The following is a 24,728-nucleotide window of genomic DNA, read 5'->3' as shown; positions in this document are numbered from 1 at the left end:
ACCACACACAGTTACAAAGTCAGGAAAATAACACTCATGTATTACTATTATGTAATCTACAGACCATATTCAGATTACATCAGTTGTGCCAATAATATCCTGTATAGCAAAAGGAAACAAAAATGTGTCTGGTCCAGTATCCGGTCAGGAATCACATGTGTTTACTTGTCACGGCTCTGTGGTTTCTTTTATCTAGAACAGCTCTTCAGTTTGTCTTTGCCTTTCATAACCTTGTCATTTTTTAAGACAACAAACTATGTAGAACACCCCTCTATTTGGATATGTTTCATGAGATTCAGGTTATAAATTTTTGTCTGGAATCCCAAAGAAGAGGTGTTGTATTCTTCCAGAGCAGCACCTGGAGAACCCCAGGCAATATTGACTGCATGTTAATTTTAGTTGGTAAATGTGGCATCTTCTAGGTTTCTTTACTATCAAGTTATTGGTTCCCTCTTTGTCATTGGTAACTGTCTTGCGGGGAGATGCTTTGAGGTGACGTAAATACTGTTTCTCATCAAATTTTACCTACCACTTTTAGCACCCATTGATGATTTTTACTTGGATGAGTTACTACTGTTATAGTTGCTGAATGGCAAATTTCTAATTCCATTTTTTCTTCTATATTTTTTAGCTGGCATTCTACTTTAAGGAATATTATTCTTTCTCTCCAACTTTTTGCCTGTGTATTTGTATCAGTATTCATTCACTTGTGAATTTTTATTTTAGTGTATTTTACTCCATCACAGATATAATCTATTTTTTGCTTAAACTGTCCCTGACTTGGCCTATGGGCGCCCATCAAGCTGCGTCCTATGTCCTTGGATGTATTTCCATCATTATTTGAGCACTTCCTTGTTTTTCGGCCCAACAAGATGACCCATCTTTTCTTGTACTTCCCTGTCTAGCCCTGAAATCAGTCCTTTTCGCAGCCCTGGCTCCTTTTTTTGAAGAATGGAATTTGGAATCCAAGATCAGGACGCTGAACTGATCATTGCTACTACAGTGACTTTTCTTTTAGGTGTTCATAGCAGACAGAGTTAGGAAATACACTTACTTGATAGATATACACATCTGCGTCTGTTTCCTAATTATCTCTATCTATGTATAAAAGCATGAGTTCCACTGATGCCCAAATTAACTCAAAGTGTTCTGGAATATACGGAAAGCAGTTTCAAAATTGCTGATCCATAAGAACGTGAAAAACCCACGAACTAGACTTCAGTTCTTGTTCACTTTTCAGTGTAAAGGTCCCTAGTCAAAATGTTTTCAAAAGGGCCGGAGGAACAGGGAGTTACTGCTTCATGGCTACAGTTTCTCTTTGGAGTAATGAAAAAATTTTGGAAATAGGTAGTGGTGATACTTCTACAGCATTGCTACTGTAATTACCACCCCAGAGCTACACACTTAAAAATGGTTGAAATGGTTCATTTTATGCTCTGTATATTTAACCACACACGAGTCACTTGGATTAGTTCCCTTTCTCCTACCCCCAGTGTAGTTATGTTATTCCTTTGAAATACAGTTGGACTATTTGTTGCTATTTATGTTTCCTTTTTAGGCTTCTGCCCTAACATTGTTGAGTCTTTTTCTTATATAAAAAAATATCGTGGTTCCAAAAAGTTAGAAGTATAATCCGAGACATCACTCCAATTGCCACCCCCACACCTCATCTTTCCCACTAGTTCCCACCCACCAGTGCAGGTAACCAGTCTCATTAGGTTCCAGTTTATCCTTCATGTTGCTTTTACATTCATTTTCTCTTTTGTGTCTATATTTGATTATAAGCGTTTCTAATTCAAATGCTTTTTTCTGTGCCTTTGGTCTTATTACTTCAATATGGAATCCACTCCACCCCAGATAATCAGACTGTCTTCCTCACAGGGACAAACCTGCTTACATGTCCACCTTCATTCCCATCTAAGTGGAGGCTCTTTAAGCTGACTGTTGTCATGGATACTTGCCTCTAGATGATTATTTTTGATTACCTTTTTTATAAAGAGTTTTATGTTTGAAGAACCCCGTTTAAGCCAAATCTTTCTTGTGTAGATACTTTAAGGCGAGTCAGCCACATTTGACATACTAACCGCCCCACCTTGTACTGGCTGCCTTGCTGCCTTCTGAGGTACGGGCATTACTGGACCCCCTCCAGTCCCTGTTCTGCTCCTCAACTCTGTTCTGTGTTTGCTTTTTCTTACCTCTTTCCTTTTTATTACCATCTTTGCATATTCACCTTTAATTTTTTTTATCCCGAATACATTAATATGGTTTCTTCCTTTACTCACAATAGATAATAACCAAAGGAAAGTATGGGCTTTGCATTCATAGACCTGGCTTAAAATTCTGTTTTTTTCCACTTAATAGCTGTATGACTGTCTTAATCTCAGGGAACTTAAGTTTCCTTATTAACAAATTAAGAGTAGTACTATCTCGTAGGGTTGTTGTAAAAACAAAATGGGATAACATGTATACATTGTAGCACATATCAGATATCCAGTAAATGTTAACCCCTCCCATTTCCCCATTGCAGCTCTAGTGTTCATTTTACTTTCCACACTTACTACCTCATCTCTGCTTTCAAGTAACTTCTGTCAGTCTTATTTAGGGAAGTGAAACTTATGACATTACTAGAAAAAATAATATAGACTGGAGTAATCTTATATTGAAATTACTTTAACTACATTCTTTAAGAGTATCTTTAAATTTTGTTTGAAGTGTTTTCTTTTATATAAGAGTTAAAGACAAGTAAGAGAAGCAGAATCTAAAGCAGCTTATAGACTGATCCCATCATTAAAGGGTTGCTAAGGAAAATGAAATTACTTGGGGACTTGCCACTTTATGCAAAACAGGGTAACTATGAACCAGTTTGGAATTTGCTTACAAAATTGTTGCAGAATCAGAGAGAAACTTTGTCGTCACAAGAATCAAGGAAGGCGTTATCCTCACAATGGAAAGGCTCTGTACATAGTTCTTTTTCTCTCCGTTTCTCTTCCTTTTCTTTCCCCACTTCTGCCGCTTACACAGAAAGGAAGCAGGAGATCAGAGAGCAGAGTAGATGAAAATGCAGCATAAGACTTTCCTAGTGATAACTGTGGACTGTTTAGGCAAAATGAATTAACTGCCTGGGACTGAGACAGATAAGAACCCCAGGAGTGTTTTGATGCTGAATCATCTGAAGTTTGAGAACAAACCTCAAGAAAGGCTTTTCAATCCAAGCTAAAATTGGGGGGTGGTAAAAGAAAAGTTAAGAATTAGAGAGAAGGATACCTTACTGTACCTTGGGTTATTAAAATCTTTATTATTTGATTGGCCATTTAAAATAGTACCCCAGTGTAAATTATAGAGTTGAAAAAATGAAGCATTTAAAATCTGTTAGATACAAAAAACCCTTTTCTGAGTCTTTTCAAGTCTGTGGGTTCAGCTCCATTCAATGGAAATAACAATATAAGAATAATTTGGGGGATTTTTTTCAAAATGGACATTTCTCAGCCCTGAATCCCTGTTTTAAAACAGCCCTGCTATTGTGGCCCACCTGTCCAGCTGAGTGGTCATGCTCCCATCCATCACTTCCTGTTCCATTGCATTCTCTCCATTTGCTTCTCCTGCAGCCTGCGTGCATATTCAAATGGCTCCCACCTTAAGAAACACATCGGAAGCCCTTCTTTAACTCTGTCTTCCTCTAGGCCAAGATCTGCACCTATTCTTACTTTTACAGCCACACCTCCCAAGACTATTCAAATGTGTTTTCTTCACTTCCTAACTCTTATGACCTTTGCAACAGCAGTTTCCAAAGGGTTTCCCAGGTGATAACTGTGTAGTTCACTGAGCATAGTGACCATGCTTAACTTCTGTTTAAGTTTTCTAAAATGTTTTTAAATAAAAGTTTGTCAATATTTGATATGTTTAACCACTTTTAACTTATTTGCATTTCATACATTTAAACACTGATGCGTCCCACTCAGTTCTCCAGTGCTGAGGGGCTGTTGCAGTCGTTCAGTCTGCCTCTTCGGTGAGGGTCTCTGTATGCCTAGTTAAGTGTATTTATGGCTTATGTCAGTTGAACCAGATGAAATTGCCACTGTTTGGCCTTATCACTTGCAAAAAATGATAATTTCGTATGGCTCAAGCTAATAGTATCTAATTTTAGCTGAACCTCCCCTCACCAAGTGCAGGTGTCTTAAGAAGACTCAAGCCCAACACCCTGTGACCATGTGTGCCATCTGCTTGAAGGTGGGCACTACTGAACGACAAGAAAGTGGCATTTACACGTCTACTCCTGACCATGCTTATTAGCTATGTTAGACTTTAACAATCACCATCAATCTGATCCAACAGGAAATTGTCCCCCAAAATTGGAATTTCTCAAAAAACTGTTGGATTGGGTTTTATCATTTGCATTATTGGTGTATGAAAACTTCAAGTGCCTTGTGTATATATTGTGCCCTGAGAGATTAGCCAGTGATAGTGTATGTCATTTATAAAGAAGCATAGATAAGATAATTGAGGTGCAAATTACTTTTTTATGTAAGGGGTATATATGATCAGAAAAGTTTGGGGACCATTCTATTGAAACAGCTTTTATTAAAGCATCCAGTGACTTCTTCCCAAATCCAGTCAACATTTTCAGAACTTGGTTTACTTCCTGTCTCTAGCCTCCACCTTGCTGACTTTTCCTTTCTCTGAAAACTGTGGACTTCTTGGCTTCTCTGACAATACCCTTTCCTCTTCTGTTCTGCCCTGCTCCTCTTCCTCCCTTTTGAATTGTATTTGTGGGATTTCCTCTTTGGTCTCTTCTGGCTCTGTACATTCTGGGAGCCGAGCTCAACCATACAAGCAGTGTGGGTGCAGTAACGGCAGTGGTGAGACCTTGTGTGTGGGGAACCCTCAGTGCATGCCAGGTCCTCCTGCAAACTGTCACGTGTACATTCCACCTTCACTACAACCCCATGGAGAAGTGCTATTCCTGACCCTCTTTTGAGATGAGGAATCAGAGGCACAAAAGTTAATTTGCCCCTGGTCGTAGAGCCTGAATGTGGCCAAGCCTGGACCCCCATCCCCTGGCTTGGGGACTGTGCCTCTCACCATGTGGACGTGGCTAGCTCCTACCTCCAACCCCTTCTCCAAGCCTTCACCTCTTTTGTGGGGTCTGGACCTGTATAGCCAGTGGCCTACTGGGCAAATGCCACCTCGTGTTCTTTATTTCAAACACAAGAGGATTTCTGCTCTTGGTCTGGGGCTCCCAGTCCATGTCTTGTTCAATGGCCCCGTCATCTGCCTCGTTCCTGTGGTGGGAGCCTGCGGTCCTCTTTGGTGCTTCTCTTTCATACTCTTCTGATGCCCTCTCTCTAGTTCTTACCAATTCTACCTCCTCAATATTACGTCCATATTCTTTTCCAATCCCATGGGCCCTGTTCTAATTCAGATTTGTAATTTCACATTAACTTCCAGGTTAGTCTCCTCCCTCCTCTATCCGCATCCTACGCCAGAGCAATATTTCTGAAGCAGAAATCTGGTTACTGCTTTACTTAAAATTCTTCAAATTATTGTGCCTTTCTGATAAAAACCAAATTCTTGGCCATGGCAGGTAAGACCAGCCTCACTTTCTGTCATCCCCCTTGCCCTCTGCACACAGCCCTCTGCGGTGCACCATGGCCTCTCACCTCCTTCCTTGGCTTGCTCTGCTACAGAGACTTCCTCCTCTTACCTGCCTGCTGACCTCTCTGTCCCTTTGAGGATTATGACTCATTTCAAATTTCTTTAACTTCTTGCTGGCCAAGCCCAGCTGGATACTCTTAGCATCCTGTCCCTATTTCTGTCTGGGTCTGCACACTGAATTGTCTCGCCCACCAGTTAGTGAGCTCCTGTGTTTGTGCTCCAGGTTCCAACATAAGAGTAGAAATGTCTGATCCTGTCACATTGGTCAGTTAATCACAGAAAAGAAGTTAAAGCAGGGGCACCTTTTTTTTAAGGGATTCATATATGAAAAACTTAAACATCATATTTTCAGAATGGAATTTAATATTGCTTTTCTTACATAAAACACTCTGGTATATCATTTGTGACCTCCAGTTTCAGTTTCTTTAAATAAAGTTAGAACTTTAAAAACTTGCAAAGTCCTCAGTACAGAATCCTTCCAGATTTTAACTTCTAATCCTTCTAGTTTATTTTTTAAATCCTTGTCCACACTTAAATCAATAGATATTTTCCCCTCAGTGATTAGTCTATATTGAGTCTTTGTGAAGCATTCAATTTAGTTTGCATTAGAAACAAGTCTCTTTTTGCACTCATATTTCCTTGGTTAATATTAATTAAGTAACATAACTACGGTAACCAGTAGAACTGGCAAAAACTAGTTTGAGAACAGCAGACTGATTTTTGGTGAGCACATAGCTCAGCTAGTGGCTGACAGTATTTATGAAACTATGTGAGAGTAATTCTAGTCTTTCCAAGCCACATGCTTTCTGCAGACTGGGAGGTGTTAGCAGATAATGGTTTAGAGAAAAAATGGAGAGCATTAGTTAATCTAGGGAGTCAATTAAATAACAGTTGTAGGTTTGATACCTGTAGACTAAGCTACCTGTCTTTAGTTGATGGTTGTAATTTTTTTTTAAGCTGCTTTTATAGTGTTACCTATTTTGATATGTGGGAATAATTTTGTGCATCAGTTTTTAACCTTGCAGTGTTTATTGATTCATTTATTTCTTGTACCACTAGTTACTTTCAGAAAAGACTTGGAGGTGCTAAGATAGTAAAAGATAAAAGATACAGATACTAGTTAAATTTTGCATATGCAGATATTTTAAAAACCCTGAAAATTGTATCAATTAAAAAAAAACTTATTGTAAAAATTTTGTTTTGTTTAACTTATTATTTATATGCCAGCTGGCCCCATGGCACAGACTAGCAAGTACAGGTATTGAAAAGCATGGTTGATTCCTACAGTGTACTATTTATAGAATAAAAAAAATATTTTTTTATAAAAAACTAAGTAAGCTTTCGATAGTGTTCTTCCCCCCCTTTTTTTTTCTTTCCACCCTCTTCTCTATATTTTTGTTAGAAAGTTTTTTTCTTAAGATATTTGATTATGGTATAAGGCAGCTAATTTAGGCATCTGTTTATCACTCTCTGGCTAGACCAAATGTAAAATTTCAATTGAATTGCCTCCCAAGGGAGCTTTGAGCTCCTAGGGTAAAACACATCATTTTCTCTTCTCTCCCCTGGGATTGTAAGCAGAAAGAATTCATCTAAATAGTTTACATGCATTCTGAAAATGTTGTATCTACTGGACTTAGCTTTGTTGTTTGTGGACCATTGCCAGTATAAATGGAGTATCTACTTTGCTTGTTAACTCAAACACAATAGTGTTATATGGTATTACAATATGTGTAAAAATTGTAACAGTGAATGCCTTTTGCTGATAGTAAACTTACAAGCAATTTTCATATTAACAAATGAGATTTTCCTCATTTAAAAATTTAATTTCAAAGGCAGATGTTTAATCATTCATTCATTTACTCATTAAATATTTATTGAGCAGTTATAGTATACAAGCTTTTATATATTACAGAATTCAGAATACATTGTAAATGCCTATTTTGCTTGCCCCTTTTCTCTGGAAGTGTTCTCGGTTTTTTATGCACTTTGGTTTCATAAGAGTTTGGTTAAGAAATAATTAGTTGAATTGAACTAAACATATCTACAATCAAATTAAGTGTATACTGTCTATCTGGGACTGTAGCATGGACTTAGTGTTTGTGAGTTTCTGAGCTTTCAAATTGGGGGAAATTTCTGTCTATTCATCTTTTTTTATTCCTTTTTCAAATATAGATTTTATGAGAAAGCACCATAATGTTTTTTCTGCATTCTACTTGATTTGTAAAAATTGTGCAAACATAAAAAAAGGTGAAAAAACAGATGAAAACTCCATTGTACAAGTTTTTCTTCTGTAGAATAAAAAATGATTTTTATAAAGCAGCACATAGTATTTTGTAATTCTTTCAATATAGAGTTAGCCCTTGAACAAAGTGGGTTTGAACGGTGTGGGTACCCTTGTACACAGATTTTCTTCAATAAATATATTGGAAAATTTTTGGAGATTTGTGACAATTTGAAGAAGCTCCCAGATGAACTGTGTTGCCTTGAAATACTGAAAAATTAGGAATAAAAAGTTAGGTATGTCATGAATGCATAAAATATACATAGATAGTAGTCTGTTTTATCATTTACTACTGTAAGTCAACTGTAGACTGTCAGTTAAGCTTTTGGGGAGTCAAAAGTTATGTGCTCATTTTCAACTGCGCAGTGACATTTTGTATTAAAATATTAAATCTTAACTTGATAATACAATGTATTGTCACTTATTAAAATGAAAATATTTGTTAACTGATTTTCAGTTCTGCTGAAAAATTTAGGTTGGTGTTTGAAACATATTGTTTCTTACAAAATCCCAACAGTATATGTATCTGCTGGTTGGTTGGTCAGTTGGCCAGTTTTCTGTCTATCCATCTTTTCTTCAGTATCTCAAAGAATCTGAAATGGAAATAACTTTTCATTATTTCAGAATTTTGTGGGTTTTAAAAATTTATTTTATAAATAGCCTTTAAAATACGCTGAGTATTTGGGTTGTATATTGGGAAAGTTTGCTAATTGTTTTTTAATTTAGTATCTTTAATAAAAACAAGGGGCTAAATTACTGAAAGGAAGCTTTGTTATTTAACAGTGAATTTGTGTAGGCCTAACTGGGAGAAGTGTTTTGTCTGTGATTTTGAATTTGGAAAGTTTATCACTTGAAAGACACATTGCTTTTTAAATTCAGATACACAGGTAAGAAGTAGGGGAAACTGCATACTGTGTAGTTTCTGTGGGTATGTCCTGTGTGGTGACCATCAGAATCCCTACAGGGCCACGAGTTCCTTTGACTGTGCAAAACTCATCTTCTCCTGTAGTTTCCTCTATGCTTGTGTATCTCATCTGGCTTTTGTGCTTTAGTTACTTGCTTTTCTTCATATGGTTTGTCACTTCTGTTCTATTTCTGGAACCAGGCCTCTTTGTTATCTTCTGCTTGGGCTGTTGCCACTTCCTTCTCATTGATCGTTTTGCTTCTAGCATAATCCTAGCCTGTCTGATGGGTGTTTACCAAGATTGTCTCTTTCTCCTGCTCTTCCAGCTTCAGCTTCTTAACTCTGTTTTGCCCATATGAACCTTTTACAGATATTCTCATTCCTTTTTCGAGGTGCTCTCTTACATGAATTCATACTCATAACTAAAATACCACCTCTTTTCATATTCTGTTATAGTCTGTATACCCTGTATCGATTTAATCATCCTTCTCAAAAGAAGTCTTCAAGGGAGATAGAGTCAGGGACAGCCTCTGTTTTCCTCTCTTTCCTCATCTTTAACCTAATGCTTATACCAGGAGATTAGGTATAAAACTCAGTACATTTCTACTCTCCAACTATAGTCTTGTCCCTGTATCACCAAAGGGATTGCACATTTTATTAGGACTAAAATTATCTTTTCTCTTTCCATTTTCATGGTATCAGTTGACAATTAGCTATTCTAATGGAAGCTGTGGAATATATTCCAGAGTTATGGTTACTCTTAGTTATTTAACTTCGGAATGTCACACATTTTTAAAACTTTCCCTTCCTCTAACCAACAGACATTCCTCAATGGCATAATTACTGTCCTGCCCATCAGGAAGTGTTAGCCTTAAGGTCTCACAAGGCCAAAGTCAAGATGCTAGCCAAGTTGAAGTTAGACACTTTTTCCAAGTTTTTTCTTCATTGGCAGATTCTAATTCCAGACAGCTACAGGACTAAAGTCCCTGTTCCCCAGAGGGCTGTCATAGAGGCCACCCATATTCCTTACCACTATTTGCTTCATCCTCAAGCCAGTAAGGGCCAAATCCTTCTTATGCTTTGAATCCCTGACTTTCTTTTCTGCTACCATCAGAGAAAACTCTCTTAGAGGATTTATGTGATTAGATTAGGCCTGCCTGGCTAATCTCATTCTTGCACAGTCATGGGAGTGACATCTCATCATTTTCATAGGGCATTATATAGAAATGACAGTCATTTTTAGAGTTCTGCCTACCATAGGTCAATTAACTGAAAAAAAAATTCTTAACTAGTATTTATTTTTTGGTAGAATTTTGAACAAACTACTCCATTATCTTAGCATTTAAAATATACAGAGAAATCCTGTACTATTCTGAATTCTGATCTTTCATATACTATCAGTATTTCCTCTCTAGCAAATTTAGATTCTTTTCTTTAGAACCATATTTTGGATGTGGCTCCTTATCAGGTAGATAAATCATTTGCAAATATATTTTCCCACTCTGTAGGTTGCTTTTTTGTTTTGTTGATGGTGTCCTTTGCTGTACAGAAGCATTTTAGTTTGATGTAGTCCCACTTGTTTATTTTTGCTTGTTTCCCTTACCCAGGGAGACATACCTAGAAAAAAATTACTCATGCTTATGTTCAAGGGGTTTTTGCCAAATTTTCTTATGAGAGTTTTATGGTTTCATGTCTTACATTTACATCTTTAATACATTTCAAGTTTGCTTTTGTGTAGGGTATTTGACAGTGATCCAGTTTCACTCTTTTACATGTAGCTGTCCAGTTTTCCCAACATCATTTACTGTTGAAACTATCTTTTCCCCATTGTATATTCTTGCTCCCTTTGTCGAATGTTAATTGCCCATGTGTGAATGGGTTTGTAACTGGGCTGTCTATTCTGTTCCATTGATCTATGAGTCTGTTCTTATGCCAGTACCATACTGTTTTAATCATGGTAGCTTTGTAGTATAACTTGAAGTCAGGGAGTGTGATACCCCCTCTTTTATTAAATAAGTCTATTTACAAAATTCAAGAACTGATGAAGAATACAAATAGTCTTTTAGAGAAATTATTGATGAGTTATACTTTCAGTAGAGTCACTTGTCTCAAAATCATGTTAATGAAGAAGTGAATAGAACACTATGTCATTTCTTGAGATTTTGATTGATTTTAGTGGATAGAATATTACAGATAAAATGTGTGACTTTTATCTGTAACTGCTTTTTATGATAAATGACTGAACAGCACGCTGGCCAGCCAGTTGCTGTTTTGTAACTCTGAAAGGAACCAAGGAAACAAGTACAAACATTGTAATGTTGGCATCACTGAAAACTCTTACGCCTCTGTCATTGAGCTGTGGAACCCAAACTTGGAAAATAGAAAGTTATGAAATGATTCAGATTATTTTAATTACTATAATAGAAAAACTATTTTTATAAAAATTATCATGCATAAGAAACATCTAAGTAGCAATTTTGTCAACCTTCAGAGAGATTACATGAGGAAAGCATAGCTACATATCATAGGATAGTGTTTTTTTTTTAACTTCTAGAAACTGTTTATTTTCTGCAACCTTGTTTCCTTTCTGAAAAAATATGAAATGCTTCATGAATTTGCATGTCATCCTTGCACAGGGGCCATGCTAAACTTCTCTGTATCATTCCAATTTTAGTATATGTGCTGCCGAAGTGAGCACGGATAGTGTTTATTTTTAACTTATTCTATTTTCACAGAAATTTTTTCTCTAGGTTTCATATTAAGAAGGTAAAGATTTTGATGGGAAGCATAGAAATTTTATCCTAAGTTAGCAAGAGATCATAACTTTTTTTTTTATCATGACTTTTTTTATGCTAAATTTATCACAAACTATTTCACATTTGGGATGCCATATTAATCTTTTACATTATTTTTTAAAGTCATGCTTTATGAAGTAGTAGTGTATATAAGTATTTGTGATTTCTTTCAGCATGTTGAAACTTTCCAAATGATCAAATTTTTTTAAAAACCTAGACCACTAATCTAAAAACTAATTTTTAGGTTATATAATTAGTGACTAAGATCCATTGCATTTGATCATAATTTACTTAACAAATTCCTCATGTTATGAGCCTATTTCCTTTACCAGGATTTATTTAGGTATCTACTGTCAATGATGTTATTAACAGTATTTGTAATGAAGTCTAAATACTGTTACATTATATGTCCTTAAAGAAAAATGCTGCTAGAAGAAGTAAAGTTTTAAAACAAATAAAAACATCCCTAGAGTGTTTCAGAACCTAAGCATAGTCCATGTCCCAAAAGTAAGAAGTTATTTTTGAATGAAGTTAATTACCCACAGAGTTCATGTTGGTCACTCTTTAAAATTCTTATAAAAACAAAGAAATTAATTATCCAATATAACAACAAGTCATACTCTTTCTGGCAAACATTCAATTAACTTTTTAGTGCTGGCTATTTAATGTTGTGTTTGACCAGCCAACCATTGAAAACTACTTTCCTTTGAAATTGAGCTTTAGTGGAAAACAATGTTGTGTGTAGCTGTTTAGATGGCCAGTTACATTGATCATCAACTTCGTTCCTGTGGTCTTTCAATTCAATGGCTCGTTATGTTTTAGACGCACTGTGAGATGTGAATTGAGCACAGTTATTTTGTGTGTTTAGTATTAAACAAAACTAACTGCTAAAATCTATTGAGAATAATCAGAAAAATTCTTAAATTAGTATTTCATATTGAAACATTTCAAAAATGTCATAGTAAAAAAATTTCTCTACCTGCTCAACTAGGGCCTGTGATAGTTATATTAAATTTTTTTCTCAGAAAATAAGTGTTTTTTGCTTTTTGATATTTTGACTGATAAGTAACTTTTGTATTTTGGAAGATATACTGCAAATTTAATACTTTAAACCATTTGCCATATTGGCTTCTTTCCATCTGAACACTCAGACATGCACACATGCCATCACCAAACTATTTTTCTGAACCATTTGAGAGTGATTGCAGCTAGTGTGACACTTTACCACTGTATATTTCAGTATGTTTTTCCTAAGAACAAGGGCAGTTTTTCTACATAACCACAAATTAACACTTAGAAAGTATAATGTGGATGTAATATTGTCCAGTATACAGTTTCCCAGTTTTCCAATAATATTATTTGTAGTAGCCTTTTTTTTTTTTTTCTCAACTCAGGGCCTAAAGTCCAAACACTGAATGCGAGTTCTCTATCTTTTTAATGCCCAGCAATCTCTTAGCCTTACCCCCCAACCCCAAATCTCTTATTACAGCAATATTATTGAGTGTCCAGGCCAGTGTGGGATGTGTATGATTGTTTCCTCATGATTAAATCCAGGTGAAAAGCACGGGCAGGGAACATCGGAGGTGGTAGTCATTTCTCCCTGGTGCCATATAGCAGGAGCCAGCAACAACAGTTCATCTAGTTCGGGTTTTTGGTAATGGTGAGACATCCGCCAGACTTTTTTCATTGCAAAGGTAATTTTCTCCCTTTGTAATTAACAAATAATAGGCAGCAGGCTAGGTTGGGACTATGCAGATGTTCTGTTCCTCAGCATTCATTGATGATTCAGTTATTGTAATGGTGGTTGTAAATGTTGATTTTCGGTTGCTCTTGTATCTTCTACATTGGAATTCTGTTGCCCTCCCACTGCTGTCAAGTTGTTAGACTAGACTCAGAATTCTTTTTTTATTCAACTTGTAATAATCTCTTCCTGTCATTAAATCATTTTATATCTTGCTACTCCAAATTTCACCAGTGAGAGCCCTTTCAGGCTGTCCTTTGACATGCCCCCATCAGCTTCAGAGGTTCTCTCACTTTGGCACAAGACATCCCAGGCTCACTTTGCCCTTTCCCTTCCCTGCAGTTTCTCCATGAAGCCGTTACTCCTTTTAGTGGGGAAATGGTAGTTAACAAAATGTATGATTTTTAATAAGGTCAGAAGTGTCAACTATATTATACATCTTTAGTTTAGTATGCTTTTATCTTGTGAAATAATTTCTTATCTATAAAGCTGGAGAGGTGTTATGATTAGTCTTTGAAAGTGCTTTGATGATACAGAGTTTAGCACTGTGTAATGTATATGACATTAGGATTAATTGTAGAAGTACAATTTTAGGAGGACTATTAATATAGTAAAGATGAGAATACTGATTTTCCCTTTTGAATTGTATTATTTTTCAGGCAGACAGAATTTTTTTTTATTTAGCATGTGTTTTTTCCAGAAGCTCTTGGCTGCACTAGGAAGGCCCATAGGTAGCAAGGTGAGTAGGATACAAATCTTATGCTTGAGGAGCTTACAATCCACTAGGGGACATGAGGCAAGTATTCAGAGAGCTATGTGACAAACTACAGTAAGCATCACCAAGTATTTTAAGGTATCATAGGGATTCAGAAAAGAGACCAGATCCTCTTTAGGGCATCAGGGAGTTAGAGTTTCATGGTGTGTTTGAGTTAGAGCAGAGTCCAGTCTACCTGGGAACAAGGATCAAAAAGAGTGAGTAGTAGAAATGAGACCAAAACCAGTTACAGAAATATGAAATAGTTGCCAGCATTTAAAACTTGGGATTTTTCTGGCTTCTCTTTGGAAACTGGAAGACCTGGCAATTCTGGGCATCTGCCATAATTGGCTGAAGCTAACTAGAACCTAGCTTTCCCTACTCTGGGCTGGACGAGTAGACTCCGGCTCACCCCAGTCTCCTCCATATCCTGTGACTCCATTTATCATTCTCTTTCACTGTTCTTTTTCTTTCTTTTGGTGGAATTAAGAGGAAAAGTGAAATATTTCTTATATCCACATCTCTTTTAAAAGTGGAGAAAGCAAAGGTAGAATGAGATGGCCATGTGCTCCAAGAAAGATAAGAGCATATATATCTTTGTGGATGTAAAGAGAAGCCAGAGAAATCCCAAGTTTTCTGGATGTAAAGAGCATTCTTAGTCTTCAGTATGCAAATAAAATTTGAAAGAATACAACTTAAGCCAACCGCGTCAGCTTCTCTTGTAAACATTGTAGAGTTTGAGACCCTTGAGGTAGACTGTGTAGAAGTTGACAGCTGTTAAATGAAGTGGTGGCAGGAGCAAAAACGATGATTCAGTATTCCAGCATGTGGGACAAGCACTGCCTTTAATATAGGTAGAGTCGAGAGAAGCATGTGGTTTTGGGGGGAGCCAACAATTTTTCCTCTTTTGGACTAAATCAATTTATTTTCATAGACAATGAAAATATGACTATCCCTTGCAATCTGGCTTCATTCACATTTTAAGCTTTGTTAGCAACAGTTCAGATGACTGAAGATGCCTGGTTACAGTCTGGGTTTGAGTATTTTTATGAAGTTTATAACTCAAGGGGTAAAAATATTGCATTGTAAAACATTCTTTTAGAAACTTAAAATTAGGCAGAAATTCTGCTTTATAAAGTTTGTACTTTTAAAATTATGTGGTAAATGTACCTATTTTGGGCAGAAAGTTATATTCCAAAAATTTTTTGGCAACTACCAATCAGGTGAAAGGAAATAAATAGATTGTGATTTAGTGAGTTGTATTTTGTACTCCTTAGGATAAAGGTGCTCCTTAGAATTTGGACACCTTAGAATTAAAGGTACTCCTTAGGATAGGAGTTGATTCTATGAAAAATCTTTGATTTGTGGCTTGCATACTTGAGCATGCATGTGATGTTTCTTCTCTTGTCTAATTCCTCTTCCCCACAACTCCCCGTTCTTCCTCCAAAGTTACTATTTCATAGTGTCCTGTTTTTAAATTCAATAATGGATGGTAATTATTGGCATATCATCCTAACCAAGAAGTAGAGCAAATAAGATACCTGCTAATGCTCACATTTAAATAGAGCAGGATTGGATTATTCAATATCAATTCTGACAGAGCTCTCAGAAACAGGTGGTAACTATACGATATGATTCTTATTCAAAGGAAAACCTTATTTGATCAGAGAGGGGGACAGTTTACTAATTAAAATCACTACTCTGAAACTCTCTTTTCCTTTCAGATGTAAACTTTGAATTTGAAAATCCAGTAAAATATAGAAAGATTTAGAAAGGTGGCTGTTTTATGAAACCTTAAAAATTTCTACTAAGTTGTTGTTAACTTGCTCAATGGAACCAATACAGTGTCAACAAAGGCATCTTACTCTCTGGCTGGTCTCTTGTAGCCTCTTGACACCCCTAACCTAAAAGCAGGTTTCTTATCCACCACTGTGCGTATGAAATACAGCCTTACTGTGAGTCTTTATTTTGCATTGTGGGCTGAAATTTAGGTGACTGTCTTTGGGTGAACCAAGTTCCTTGGGCCAACTGGCTTAGACTTGAGTGACTTGAATAACTTTCAGCAATTTTTGTAGAAGCAAATCCATATGTCTGGCACATACAGAGTACGACCAGTGCACATGTAATCTCTTGGAGTCCAAAGACAAGGCACATCCACATCTCCATTTTTTGTGTAGTTGCCTTAGAGCTTCAGAGCACCAGGAGAACCAACAGCCTTTGGGAGCCTTCTTATTAGAGCATCGAATTCTAATGCTAGTGAGATTATTTAAATCCATTGTTTACCAAAGTGTGAGATGCTGGCAAGCAAGATGACATTAGGTGACAAATGAGCATTTAGGTTTATTTTTTGTATTCTAATATATACTAGAAAAATATAATTAACACAGGGGCAAAGTGGGTATATAAGTTTAAGATTAGCCAAATTTTAAAAGAAATAATATTAAGGGGTAATAATTCAGATAGCATGCCAAAATTGCAAAAAAATTATACTAATACACAAATGCCAGAAGTTTGGGAAATACTGACCTAGTTGCACCACAGGCAGAAAAGCTAAGTTCCATGGCTTTCCCAAAGTTGGGTAGGTGGTATGCAGCAGAGCTTTCTAATGCCTTATCCATTGTTTTGATTGTACCTCAGGAAGAAACCCAGTGAGTTACTTAGTACCGCCTGTGTGTTCAGTGCTGCTCTTTCAGACTGCCTGTCGGGTTTCCCTCTGCCTCTCTTCATGAAAGGAATGCTGGTTTTCTGTTCCACATGCTTTCTCGTTGTTATATTCTGCTTCACTCTGTATTTTAACATTAGAAAATAGATTGCTATCAGCCTTACCCCTAGCACTTGGGACGGACAGTTCCTGTGAATATGTTCTACCAACTGCTTTCCTTTTTCCAGAATATTCAGTATGTTAATTACTTTGTTAGTTTGGGTATATGGGTGGTTGATGTAGTTTTCTGTTATTTTGGGGAGCATAGAATTTTCTTAGAGCTTAGGACCTTTAGTTTATCATTGGCTGCCCTTTTTAAGGGGTTAAAAACCTACATTAGAAAAAAATTAACCAAATTACATTAATTAATGATAAGGTTAAGCTACAGTAATAAAAAGGCCAAGTAAGAATTTAATTCTGCACTTTGCAATGTGGCTGGTCCAGGCTTGCAGGACAGGTGTCTTTCATGAAGACCTTTAGGGACTCAGGTTCTTGCCATTGTGTTACTTAGCTGTCCCTAGGAAGGATTGTCCCAGTCCACATGATGAACAGCTGTGTATCCCCAGGTAGACTGAACTTGAGTGTAATCAAGACTTTAGATCCAGCTACATGCTTATAGGAAATGTAGAGGATAGAGGAGCAAGTGAAATGGTACCATGAGGAGGAAAGCAAAGAAATCCAGAAGGTGGTATTCTGTAAAACAAATGACCCAGCAAATAAATAAATGGCATGAAAAAGGAGAGGAGGGGAATCTTTATTGCTCAAGAGACTTACATGACATATCAATGAATTGCAGTGTGTGGTCCTATTTGCAGTGTTTATTCAAAGAAACCAGCTACAAAAACTGTATTTTTTAAATTTTTGAGGAAATGCGAATATGAACTGGGTAATAAAACTTTCTTACTAGGTGTAATAATGGCAGTGTGGTTAGACATATTTTTTAGAAGGTCTTTTCTATTGGAGATACACTGGAAATATTTACTGATGTCGGAGATTTGTACCGAAATATGCTGAGGGCAGAAGGGAGAAATGGTTGTTATCCTCAGGTCTGATCTTATGCTGCCTCCTCAGGGAGCCTTGGCCAAAGCAGGTGTTTGTCCCATCCCCTTAACTTTGATGACACTTATTTCACAGCATCTGTCATAAACTGGAATCAAGAGTTAATGTCTATTTATTGTCTTCTTACCCCCAGACTATAGACTCCAGAAGCACAGAGCCCTGTACTCCCCACTTTATACACTGTGCACACTGTATGACACTTTTTGGACTTTCAGTAAATACATATCAAAAAAAAATAAATGAAAGAAAATCTGGTTTCATTTGCATTTTAATGTTTCCAGTTTGGACTTGTACTGTAAGTTGTTACAGTGTATTGTCAATGTCTAAAACTGCATTGCTTGCCACTTTTTGGTGGGGTGGGGAGGTAGACAGTACCTGCTGCCTAAGCTTTTGTACTTGAGAACTCAAAAATGTGGACATTTCAAATAACAGTTTCCTTAATAGTTGTTTCTTTGCTGTTAGTGTTAGAAGGTAGAGTAAAACTTCACTGTTAAATCATTCACCCACTAGGCCTTTCTTTCCATGCAGTAAACATGGACTTAAAACACTACTTAGTGGGCCCATGTGCTCATCCTTGGCCCTCCTGCTCCCCAGTGCTGCAATGAAGATCCTGCTGCTTTTACCTTGGCTTACTTTCTGACAGGAGCGTGCTTTCTTGGAAGGCTCTAGGATGAGGGCTTTTTAGGCTCCTGAAGAACTGTGTCATCCTGAGTTTATTAATGCCACCTGTGTAGCTTTTAACACCACACCCCCAGTCTTGCTAAGAGTCTAAACGGTTTATTGTATCTGTTGTGTCAAAATGAGTGAGTGGTTTGTAAATGTTTCAGTAGAGTTCTTTCACTTAACCCAAAAGTGTTTAGTTTGGGTGCTACCCAGTAGATACTTGTTAAGGTACTGTACAAAATAGAAACCTTGCTTTCCATCAGCTAGTATTTGCCTTTGTTAATGGATTATTACATTATGTCTTTGACTTAATCTTCTTTGGGTAATTAAGGTAAGTATTCCTATTTTGACCATGTGTTTAAGTTGCATACATACATAGAAACTAAAGTGTGGCAGATTCCAAATTTTAAACATGTTTTTGTAATGGAAATTTTCAACTATATACAAAAGTAGAACAGTAAATTAACTTCATGTAACCATCACTCCACTTTAACCCATCACCTTCATATCTAGATTTTAGCTATAAAATGTGATAAATATAAGAAGTCGGTCAATTTTAAGAATATGAAAACTAAATTCTAAAAATACATCAGTATATCTGTTGGCGTACCTACATGTATCTCAATTTTAGTAGACTTTGTTTTAATAACTAACAGTTTCTTTTAACATTCTATTAACATAACTTTCAAGATAGCTAAACTTGTAAAATATTTCCCAACAGGTAAGATTTTAAAAATTAAAATATGTAGATTTAATTTGTAGATCAAACCCCAGTTTAACTGCTGTAGTGCAACTTCTTTAATGAAAGTCAGTGAATGTAGAGATGTAGATGGATTGGAGAGGCAGTCAGGGGCCAGTTCGAGGGCCCTGTAGGCCACAATGTGAAATTTGGATTTGTTTGGATTTGTTCTAATCTAAATGGAATTTTGATGAAGGAAGTGGTAGGATCTAATTTTTGTTGTAACAAGATCACTCTGGCTGCTGTTGGGAGACTAGGTGCAGATCAGATTAGGAGGCTATTCCTAGGCAAGTAGGAAAGTGGGCTGCACTACAAAGGTGGCCGTGGAGTGGCTGACTAGTGGATTTGCTGATGGACTGGCTGTGAGGTGTGAAGAAAAGAAAAGACTTAGAAACCAATGGAAAAAAAGGCAAGAAAGAAATACTTTGGAGAAGTTACTTGAGGTGAAGACTGAAAATGGACCATAAGACTTGGCAAGATAGAGGCCACTTTCCATCTTGACAACCATTTCAGTGGAGGGTTGGGGATGAAAGTCTGATTGCAGGAGGCTGAAGAAGGAACTGGAGGTGAGGAAGTAGAGACAAGTTGAGGCAGTTACAGAGTGTAGACATAATCACGAGTAGGCACATGGGAAAGTAGCTGGGTCAAGGAAGGTTTTTTTGTTAGTTTTGTCTTGTTTTTAAGACTGGAGATAGTATATCATGCTTATATGTTAATGGGAAAGATATGGTTGTGAGGAGCCAATTGGTGGTTAAGACAGAGCATAAATGGAGAAGCAAAGTCCTTGAGTAAATTGACAGATTTGGGAAGGAGAGGTAGTCCTGGTTGCTTCTATAGGTGAAATGAGCAAAATAAGAGGCAGTTAAGGATTGAGTGAGGCATGGAAAGGGAAGGTTTTGAAAGTTTGAATAGAGATGAGAATGTATTCAAGTCTCAAGAAAGATGGGAGAATTATCGAGAGAGAGTAGGATTGCCTGGCAGTGCTTGCGGTCCATTTGGCATACGTGTTTCTATCTTCAGAGAGGGTACAGCCAGATTCAGCTGACTGGGCAGAGGCTTAGAGTGAATGAGGAGTTGGATTTTACCAGGGCTGGAATTTTGCCAGGAAACTATGATGGAAGGAGGAGTAAGAGCATTGAGAGACTACAGAGTGATTCCAGTTTGGTCTATGGTGTCTACTCCCTGAGTAGATGAATGCTGTGGTGAATTATGTGATCCCAATCTTTGTTTATAATGTGAGCTTTTCATGCTGTCCATTTGGTTCTGAGATATAAATGATAAAATGTATTTCTAGCCCTCTTATCCCAAATAAAGTCATACTGATGCTTGTGTAGCATATAATAAAATAGAAAATAATCTTCTTGTGTCTACTCTGTATTATTCAAAGAAACAATTTCTAAAGAACAGCTCTGCATTTGTACAATATAAATGCCTTCTTGTTTACTTGATTTAAACTGGCATTTTTGAAGTTGTAGCAGAGATAAAAATCACAGCTAATTGTTGTTCTTTAACATAATATGGCTAAATCTGAAAAGTGTTTTGATTTGCAGGTAAACCTTTTTTAAAATAAGCTTATCTTTTTATGAAATAGTCTTAAAGAAATTTGGTAGCATTGAAATAAAGTGAAACTCTTTTTGTCAATTTGTGAAGTTAATAATTTTCTTAACAGTGATTTATGCCATAGCTAAAAAGCAGCTGCTCGTTTCCCAAATGTTAAAGCTAACTGATCTTGCATTTGAACCCAGCTGTAATGTAAACATTTTTCTTGAGGTGGTGAGGTGTTGGGCAGCCAATCTGGAGTATATTAGTTGTGTTCTGTTTGAGAGAAGTTAGAATCCCCTAGATAATTGTCAGGACCTCTTTTTAGGTCAGAAGCTATCTTAGACATATATTTCTAAATTATTCCTTGGTCATGTTAATAATGTATACTGTTGCTCTTGGAAATCTAATTAGCAAAAGATGTAACTAACTCTACTTTGCTGTAGAAAGTAAGGGAGTTTTATTTGGTTGTTTTTCTATGATTTCCGCTTTGTTAAACACAGTGTGGTCAGGCTACTGGGCTTAAGATTATTGCCTTATTGCCTTTAGAAATTCTTACTTATTAGTATTTTTTTACTTAACTGAAAATAATTTTGTTCAAAACTAAACTACTGTGTCAACTCCCTTTGACACCCTCCCTACATTTTTCAAAAAACTCTCAGAGATGTACTGAGCAATATTTTTCAAACTTGGGGTCATGACCTATTACTGGTTGTTAAATCAGTTTAGTGAGTTGAAAGTATTTTAAAAAATTAAATAGAGCACATCACTCAGACTAAGGGCAGGTTTTGTTTCATGACACTTTTGTTGTACTCACACGTATATGTGTGTGTGTGTGTAAGTGTGAAAAATGTAATCTACTTTTACTGTGGGTCACCATCAAAGTCTGAAAACTTTTACTACAGAAACTATTTCAAGTTGATATTTTTAAATCTTGAGATTTCAGCTATATGGCTGATACTATTCTTAGTCGAATATTTTAGAAGAAAGTTTAAAAGACAGTAAATTTTTTTAACCATACATTTTTTTAATGATTTTTATTTTCTAATTATGACATTGTCACATTATCAAAAACTAAAGTGCCAGAGCAAGCAAAAATCATGTTTCTCTTAATCCAAGAAACATTTAAAGATGTCATACTAGTTACTAGATATATTGAACTGTATAAAGTATATTTCCCATCTCTGAGGAATCAAATTTTTGTCATGCCTATGTTGAAATACATGTGTTCATATTTATTTTATTTTTTCTACCCAAATATGGTTACCTGTTTACTGAATGAACTCAACTCTCAGTATTCAAACTCAAAGGGATTTTAAAAGGAAATATTTGCCCCGAGAATCTTGTCAGGTTTCTCAAGGCCATAACTGAATACTATTTCCTACTGAGTTTTTCTGGCTCATTAAAGAAGCTATCATTGAACTAATACTAATCATTAAAAGGTTTTAGACCAGTTTTGTATTTGTTTCCTAATATGGTGGATCTCTTCATTGCTTTTTCTGGAATCAGGGGAGTACCAATTTGTGGTTTTTAAACTTGGGGGATTTTTCCATTGTGATATTGGTACTATCTTAATTCCATCCTTTAATTTCTCCAACCTCTCTTTCCTCTTCTGTAGCATGTAGGTGATAATTAAGTTAAACTGCAAATATCAAACAGATGCTTCAATATCCAATTAAAAAAATCTAATACTCCAATTCCTAAGACACTACAAATCACAATGCTGACTAATAATATGGGGCAAGGTATCTTTATGTTCAATATTATTTAGATGAAAGTACAGTATAACTGAGATTACTAGTGAGTGAGACTTGGTTGTTTAGTCAAACAATTTCTTTACTCTGTCCTCACTTAAATGATCAGTTTTTAAAGCAGTGGCTAGCAATCCATTAATTATAGTTTATTACTTAATTATTAGTGTTTCAGAGTGTATTTTAAATACATAATGCCAGTTTTACATACTGGAACATACAAAAGGTATTCTATTTTCAAGCAGTATTATAGAATAATAGTGCTACTCCTTGAAACATTTAGAAATCATTTGGAGTTCATATTATCACAGCCATGTATCATGTTAGAAAAAAACAAAAGCAGATTACAGGATATAATTGGAACCATGTGTTGGTCTATCATAAATAATTGGATTATTAGAAAACTTCCATCTCCCAGCTTACACATTTAAACCACTTAGTATCATTAGTTTCTCTTAATGTGTATAAATTTATATAAGACTTCTGGTCTGCCTACCATTCAGTTAATTTCCTCATACTATCTTTATTAAAAGTTTTTTCTTACTGTATGAATAAACAAAAGTTGTTAAAGTAAGCAACTGTGTTTAAATCCTATTGTGATATGACAGAATTCTCCAGTAGCAAAATAGTTCAAGTTGAAGGCTGACATTCTATATCCATGATTCATGGCATGTGAACAAAAATAAAGAGTCATAAGAGCAGTGTTTCAGCTGTAATGGAAAATTGCTTTTTGTCACATCTTAAATAATAATATGTAGTTTATATGGCTGTTTATTACCTTTTTGTTATAGGATTTGTGTGTGTGCATCATAAAAATGGACTCCTGTATACTTCAGAAGGGACTTTATTATCTGTAATCCGTAATATTATTTGTGTGAAAACTAATGTTATTTTTATTCTTCCAGTGTTTGCCACATCTTTATGCTTAAAATGATCAAAAAGCTTAATTTTTTCTGACTTTATTTTTAAAGTTAGTACTGTGTTTACTGTATAGCAAAAAAGCCTATTTTTCTTCCAATTTTTGTTGTCACATTAGTTTCCAGGTGCTTTTGTGATCATCCTATATTACATACAGTAGTTGATGCATGATGATAATTGTTTTTAAAGCATACCTTTGTGCTTTAAGTACAAAGAAAACATGGACATCTTTTTCCTCAATAATTTTTTTACTCACTATGTAAGTACTGCTAGGCTCCATAGTCCACTGTATTTGAATAAGTGGGGAAAGAATTGAATTTTATACACATGATTGACTTTTTATATAAAAACCAAGGTTAAATATCTTGAATAAGAAGTCTGTATAAAGCTAACATTTGATATGAATAATGAAACTGTTTATTTTCATTTTGAAAATGAAAGGATATTCCAAGGTATAAAGAATATTTCACACTTGAATTTTATAAATTTGATGAAAACAGAAAAACTAGGACAGTTAAACTATGCAGTGGACAAAATTTAGGGCACAGTTTCACTTAAAAATACTTCTTGAGCACCCTGATGCCACTAAAAAGAATGCATTCAGCCTCTTCACTATCAATGTAAGTTTGAATACATCGTTCTTACTGTTTATTATTTATTGTTCTGTACTTGGTTTCAGAGTTTTGAGAAGTGAGGGAGAAATGGGTTTCCAAAGCTGATTTTTTGGTCGAGTATACCAAATTTGTTTTATTTTATGATGAGAAAGTATATTAGTACAAAAACATCAAAAACATTGAAGAAAGCGACAGTTCTCTACTAGCGTGTTTTATTTTAAAATACATCTGAGTAGTCTGAGCCTTTTGTCCTGTAGTGTAGCTGTTTTGATTTAGTATCTGTGCTTCATTTGTCATTTAGGAGTTTGAAATTCCCTGTGAGCCTCACTTATTAAGTCCAGCGGCCTGCCTGTCAAACAATAACAAACATGGAAGTCAGGCTTATAGGTCGTTTACACATCTTTATGGGATATGTTGACCGTTGTCTCTTGAACCTTTTCAACACTAAGCTCATTTCTTTTGGTAGAAGTTAAGACTTCACTGTCTTGGTGGTGACCCTATAATAATCAAGGTCAAGTGTTCTTTTAAAATCTCTTCTCTTTTTTTCTTTTTAAATATGCACAACATTACAGAAAACATTGGAAAGTAGAAAAGAACAACAACCATAACCTCACTAC

General features: G+C 35.9%; 1 protein-coding gene and 1 non-coding gene across 3 annotated transcripts in view; one reads left to right on the top strand and one right to left on the bottom strand.

Annotated features, from left to right (window-relative positions):
* TAF3 (TATA-box binding protein associated factor 3) overlaps nt 1–24,728 on the top strand; it is a 174,841-nt gene that overhangs the window by 71,043 nt on the left and 79,070 nt on the right. The window lies entirely within an intron of this gene.
* Nucleotides 11,429–11,535, bottom strand: LOC118968959 (U6 spliceosomal RNA). The gene has a single exon (XR_005056842.1). It is a non-coding gene; the product is annotated as a U6 spliceosomal RNA (small nuclear RNA).

The sequence above is a fragment of the Manis javanica genome, chromosome 2, assembly GCF_040802235.1.
Source record: "Manis javanica isolate MJ-LG chromosome 2, MJ_LKY, whole genome shotgun sequence".
Classification (NCBI taxonomy): domain Eukaryota; kingdom Metazoa; phylum Chordata; class Mammalia; order Pholidota; family Manidae; genus Manis; species Manis javanica.
This window is presented reverse-complemented; position numbering and strand designations above follow the sequence as displayed.